The 6,945-nt window shown below is 46.1% G+C and overlaps 1 pseudogene; it reads left to right on the forward strand.

Annotated features, from left to right (window-relative positions):
- The window catches only part of LOC118339699, a 12,662-nt pseudogene that overhangs the window by 2,892 nt on the left and 2,825 nt on the right, over positions 1 to 6,945 (forward strand).

The raw sequence follows: 6,945 nt of genomic DNA on the forward strand, positions 1-6,945 counted from the left end.
ACAGTAGACCACAGACCCCCATTTATAATATATCTGATAGGTTCCCCCCTCTGGTAGGGTTCTTGCTGTTAGAACCAAAATATATTCCATTCTCTAACTGAGTGACTTATAGATGGAATTATAGTGAAAAGAAATGATTGCACTTTATGTCGTTCCAGGCCTGGACCTGGGGGCGGAGCTTTATTGTCTGACCTGTGAAGAAGGCCTCCAGCATGAAGCCTTGATGGACTCCCCTCAGCTGGAGGGGTCCAACCTGACTGACAGATCCATCAGTGGTGGCTCCGACAGGAAGAGGAGGAGCGTAGGGAAGGTGGGCGGAGCCGGTGACCTCCCTTCTAAACTGTACTCCTGCTCGCTGTGCCCATTCACCTCGCGCTACTCCAACCATCTGAAGCGCCACATGAGGACCCACGACGGCCAGAAGCCGTACCGCTGCCCCGTCTGCCCGTACGCGTCGGCCCAGCTCGTCAACCTGCAGCGCCACACCCGCACACACACCGGGGAGAAACCGTACCGCTCACATGTTATGGTCATATATTTTCAATGTTAGTGTCGTTACTGAATTTATTAATGTCTTGATTTGGCACTCATAAAGTTATGATTACCAAAAGGTGGTAACAAAACAACCTGCACATTTACAAGAGTAAAACAGAAAACATTAAACTTCATAACGCACATTATATAAGAAAATTCCTTACATGAGTCAGATTTATAATTCAAATAAAAGTAAAATTCATGAATTATAAAATATATGACAAACACAAATCGCAGTCTGTAGGCTTGTGCAGCCTTCAAGGAATCAAAGTGACCATTAGGGATTGTAAGGAGAATTATAAACAAGCGTACTTCCGACTTCCTCACTCGCTTTTTGTTAACCCATACACGCACACGAACAAAGGAACTCACCATTCCTTGCTTACATACAGTCTGTCACAGTCGAGTTCACTTAGTAGACTGCGGACGAATTGGGCATCGAACTTCGGCGCCTCCTAACCGAGGTGTGCCATTCACCGCTTATCACTACCCTACATCGGTTCAGAACATAGTTGGGTGTATACTTCTTCTGTCATGTAAATGCTAGGTATATCTTAACATATGTGTTAATAGATTTACACACACTTTTAGAATTATTTTAAAATGTCACGTTTTAATTACTGAAGGTGTAGTCACTTAGACTTCTTTATGCATTAGTATGTATGGGTATATTTCTTTTATTTAGCTATTGCGGAGTTAATAGTGTAGGTATTGTTCTACATCGAAGCAGAGATTTACATGGGGAGCCGGGATGCGTTAGAAATAAATCGCGGTAGGCTTTATCATCTCACTTTTGTTTGTTTTTGCAGGACTCTGGTTTAGATTTTTCTGGTGGATTCCAATATGAGTTCCCTCTTGTTCTGTAGTCTCTCTGGGTTCAACTGTATTACAGCCTATTAGCCAATCTGGGTGATGTAAACGCTGGAGTTGTGAGAAGAGAAGAATCGTAACCCACATTGATTCAGCTCAAGTCGAAACTGTTGTGTTTTAGTTACGAGATAGAAGAAAATGGCAACTGGGGGAGAACAACGATTAAATCTATTTTTCCGTCTGACGATGTTCACACAGATAAAAGAAACACATAGAAATGTATGACCTGACATCCCCTCCATGTGTGGGGTAACAACACGTTTTACACATGTGTTCTTGATAGGCAGCCTCTCGAACGCTCATTGGCATGTCACAAACAAAAAATTTACCTATACAAAAAGGGCTGTCAATTTATGTCGGGGTAGGAGGTTGGGCAATTCTTCTCGGAGTCAGCTAACTCCCCCCACCTAAACACGCCTGACTGAAATCGGCTTGTCACTTGACTATGAAGCTCGGAGGGGGCCATCAGGGTCACTGCCATGCTTGAACACCACATCATATGTATATGCAGAGCCGAAACACAATTAAACAGCCATCAAGATGCAAGATACAAGAGAAAAATACAGCAATGATATTCAACCTCACCAGCCAAGAGGCATGTGATTGGGCGGCAATCTTTGCTAGCACGTGTCACTTTCAGATTGAAATCCATCCGGGTTTCCAAGTGTGTCCTCTTCTTTCAACCTACATCTTGATCTCATTCTTTCCTTGCACTCAGCCGGTGCCACCATTATTTGGCCTCACCCCTCGATTACCATCAGGGCACTTTCTCCCTCGCTCACTAGCGGCACGTTAACCTATCTTTTTGATCCCCATCGCCCTAAGGCCCTCGTTCTGTTCTCTTATAGCATCTGTCTTAGCATTTCGGATGCGTCTTACTCCAATATACATTTTACCTGGCGCGAACAGCATATGCAGATTTGCAATACACTGCTAAATTGTTCACGATCACCAGCACAATTACACTGTCATCTCTCTTCTTTTTTATGTTTGTTCCTGTAGCAGCGACTAGAATATTTGATTTAGTTTGCCTGTCCTCTGTCCCTTACTTTTGGGTTGTCGTCTCTAGGAGGTGCTCAAAGCTCACTCTTCTCTTCACTCGAGGTCTTTCCAATAGATGCGTAGGCTGGGAAGAACACAAGTTATCGTAGGATTTAACGCTCCTTCTATCAATCGGTGGGCTGATTTCACATTTTATAGAGTGGAATGTTTTGGGTGGTGCTCACCTTTGCCTAACACACTTTGTGGCTTACATTGTCAAAGTCACGACGACGCAAGGAGAGGAACGGGTACTATAATACACATATTTAGTGTATATATCTGCGTATAATGATTATAAATAATCTCTCAACTTGCTTATCGCAGGACATCCACATTTGCTCTGTGATACACAATCATAGGCCACAGTCGTTTGGATCGCACATGATTGATGGCTAAAGAATAGGATAAGTACATTGACACTATGTCTTCAGGTAAAGTGTAGATATTTAAATTTAACACTAATTGTGAAAGTCTCATTGGGGTTAGCGAGAGTATTCAGTATGTGTTGTAGTGGTATTGTTGTTTCTCGCCTACACGAATCTTTATGGTTCTATTAATGGCACAGTAGAGTTACCGATGTTCCAATAAGTGGATGTAGAGATGAACGAGGGGCCTCAGGAGAGGGTTGTTTGGAACGCAGGGCTGCCTGATATAGTCGTCACGAGGAAACCGCCACGTTGGACAAACTGCATCGGGACTGTACGCATAGCAGATCTAGGACGCCACCAGACTGTGCAAGCTTGGACACGCATCTTTTAACGAGCCAAGATCTAAATATTGGGAGGTTGCGCACTAATCGTATTGGGCTACGTGATTAAGGAAACTACTGACACAAGGACAAACACAAAAATACACCAACACATATCACACCACACAACATCACACAAACCACACACGATCCACTCTGGCCCCTGATAAACGGTATAAGAAATTAAAAAATATTTTTAAATATCAGTTCTCGACATGTCGCTGGTTGTACTCATGACACATCTAATGACTAATAGTATTCACACACACACATCATATAGCTCCTCCAGACAAACATATTTTCTCTTCCAATTTACTTCACTAGTTTATATGTAATTACCTGTGAATATCATTATTCGACACCATTAACAGTTCCATTTTTTTTTTCCAATTAGGGCACCTGAGAGATTTAGCAGCAAACACCATCCTCACTTAGGCGGAAGAGAGTCCATGTCACAATACATTTTCTAAATGTCCCTCATGGTTTGATGTAAGCCCCTTTCTCCACTCAACAGAGCGCCTTTTGTCTCCCACTTGTTAAAGTGAGTTTTGACTTGGGTTCTTCTGAAGGTATGACGGTCACTCAAGTTGTCATCTTTACTATGAGACACCACATCAGAGACGCACACACCGCACACACTACTCACACACGTAGGCCAACAGACTTACCTCTGATCCCCTTCCGGGTCCCTGAACATGCTTTCCTGTCCTGTAAAGGATGGTGGTCAACTTCTGGGACGACATGCCGCTGGGGGCCCTTCGATTCTCTACGTTATCTGTAGTGTCTTGTTACACCCAGCTTGATGGTGCCTGGTTTTGTTGGACTTTTGTCTTGGGTTTCACGCCTCCTTCCCAGCACTGGGTCTAATCGTGTGTGGACCTGTTTTCTCTGGGGGTGCCGAGTATAGTGAGCTAGCCTCAAAGGGTTCTATATCCACAGAGTGGGTGTGCTTCGCTCGTTCATCTGCTGGGCATAACTTCTGCTTTTGCGGACTTCTCTGCACACTACGGAGGCCGCATTCTATAATGATATTTCAGATGCGTTCTCTGGTGGTTGAGTGCCAGGTAGAAACCAACAACAAGTGGTCAACGCACACGCGTACTTCACTGAGCTGGAGGTTCATGAGCGCGCTCGCGCGATCAAAGCCTTTGTCATGGAGCCGCTAATGTCCGCCTCCGAAGACATAAGGCTAGGTGGGTTTCCGCAGCGGTGAGGAGAGAGGGCCAATGGACTTCTCTGCTGTCCTGGAGTTGTAGCTGACGGCCCCGTGTACGAGGCTGTGGACGTTTTGTCAATTGCTGCGAGTGCTGTCTGCGGTAGGGTTGTCGGAGGGAACCGATCAGGGTGTTGGCGCGGCTAGCGGTGGGTTCTTCGCCTCTAGTAGTGTGGGTCGGCGGGCGCCGCCTACGTTCATAGGATCACGACCCCTCAGTTTAGTCACTGTCACGTTACTATGGCTCTTTTGCGCTCCCACCCCGCCCGGGAATTTCCACTGTCGTAGGATATAAAGGCAACTGAGAAATCAGGCTGCAAGGGGAGGACCGGATCTCAGACGGTTTGGACAGATTGCAGTTAAACGACCGCAACGCGACACACACTGACACTCCATATGTAAGTTATAAATCAGTAAATGCGTTGTGGTATCTACGCGCGGACTTTGCCCTTCGTTTCATTCTCACCTGCGCTCTCCTCTACATATCGCGATGGAGTATCACTTTTAATGTAAAGCTGATATCATATTAGCTGTTTGAGAACGATACGGCCAAGAATATATGATGTGGACCAATTCTCTAAAAACTGAAAGTGACTGTTATAGATGGAATTATAGTGAAAGAAATGATTGCACTTTATGTCGTTCCAGGCTGGACCTGGGGGCGGAGCTTTATTGTCTGACTGTTGAAGACAGGCTCCAGCATGAAGCCTTGATGGAACTTCCTCCAGCTGGAGGGGGTCCAACCTGACTGACAGATCCATCAGTCGGTGGCTCCGACAGGAAGAGGAGGAGCGTTTACCGGAGACGGTTGAGGTTTTATGAGCACAGTAGAGCAGCACTGGTATCAGGGAGGTGGTGGAAACCACTAAACATTTCACCAATATATATGTCTATTTTACCACTGGACATCCAATCACTGGACATTTTAAGGGTCATTTTTTCCTTACATTGGTATGACATACCCCACCTGCGCACCAGAAGGGCTGCTCGCAGGCCGGGGACATAAGTTACACGACACTCACACAGTTTAGGAAACGTACTGGTCCTCCACGCCGCGTCTACCTCCCCTTCCCCCTTTCCCAACCACTCTTCCGGGGTCGGCCCTTGGTCCCCGGTCCAGGTCGCCTTCCTCCAGCGTGAGCCGCACACCCGCGCACAGTGAAAGGAGCGATGGGAGAGCGGAGGCGCCCGATGGGAAGCAGAAAACTCTCAGGTAACCCGAGTCTGAGGACATCGGAGGGTCAGGTCTGATACTATTGCATGAAAAAAATCATCAATCTCTATCTACCTACCTTTGCATATTCTTTCATTGGTTAACCTGAAAACCACTTCAACACGAGCGCGCGCCTTGCAAGCAGTACTGCTAATAAGAAACTTATCTCCATCTTCAAAACTTACCTTCTTCTACACATGCTCGCATCATAACTCAACTTTAAGCAAGACTCACAAAACTCCTCTCTGCTCTGTATTTCCTCTGAGCTCCTTCTGACTTCCTCGCTCACCCACAGCCTGCCCGTTTATAAAGCGTGCGGACGTGTCCATGGCTCAGGCGTATCTAAAGCGATATCATAGAGAGCACGCATCGTGACACTGATCCACGGGATTCATTACCACACCTGCTCTTTATCTCAAATATCACAACACAGCGTGAATTCGAGGAGAGGTTATCGTCGAGGGAATGTACGCAAACCCGCTCAACAAAGAGACTTCTCTTCCTCATTTTTAAAACCCTTTTCCATTTTCAACTTGTTTGTTACCGTCTTTTCAGGCTAGTCATCAAAATTAATCAATATTCCTTGGGTTCATTATTAACTGTAAATCAATCCAAATATTTTATTTATTCTTCTTTATTTCGATGTCATACTATCTCTTGCTCTTGAGCACCTTTTGACGTCTTGTTCTGGGTAAACACCGCGAAAATAGTAGACTCTCACTGTTATGCAACTGGCTGACCAGGCGCTGGACAAGAGTCCATCCGCTCCTGGCACAAGGAACCAGCCACGCCACCCTGGTCGTAAGTGAAACCATCAGCGTGGTGCCGTTAAAAGAACGCCTATGCAGCTTGCATACGGTTTAATTGGCCAAGCAGGGGGCACTCCAATTGGCTGGTGTATGAGTAACAGAGTCTCATTAAGTGAGCTCAGTGAACAGTTTCCGATGAGTTTAGTAAATTCGTTCCATACAGCATGATGTCATGCTAATAAGCTGATGGTCCCATTTAGAGGTCAAAACAGACCATAAACAGGGATGCCTTTAAGGGCGGGGCTTAACCTTGTGATTGACAGCTCATTCCTCCCACAGTGAGCTCCTTAAATCTATTTATTGCGTAGGAACGCAGATGTGAGATGTGAGGAACGACCCGAGCGCGAGGCGGACCGTTACCCACGCCCCGCACCCTCTCTTCACTTTCAGCACTCGATTTTTTCCGTCTCCCTCGTCTCTTCTCCTTCTCCCTCCCTCTGGGTCTCTCCTGCGTGTGCATGCGCTGTGTTGCGCAGGTTGCCGAGGAAGGCTGCAGGCGTAGCTGCATTGGTTGGCA

Source organism: Morone saxatilis, unplaced genomic scaffold (assembly GCF_004916995.1).
Source record: "Morone saxatilis isolate NCDOM2014 unplaced genomic scaffold, NCSU_SB_2.0 Contig6, whole genome shotgun sequence".
Lineage (NCBI taxonomy): Eukaryota > Metazoa > Chordata > Actinopteri > Moronidae > Morone > Morone saxatilis.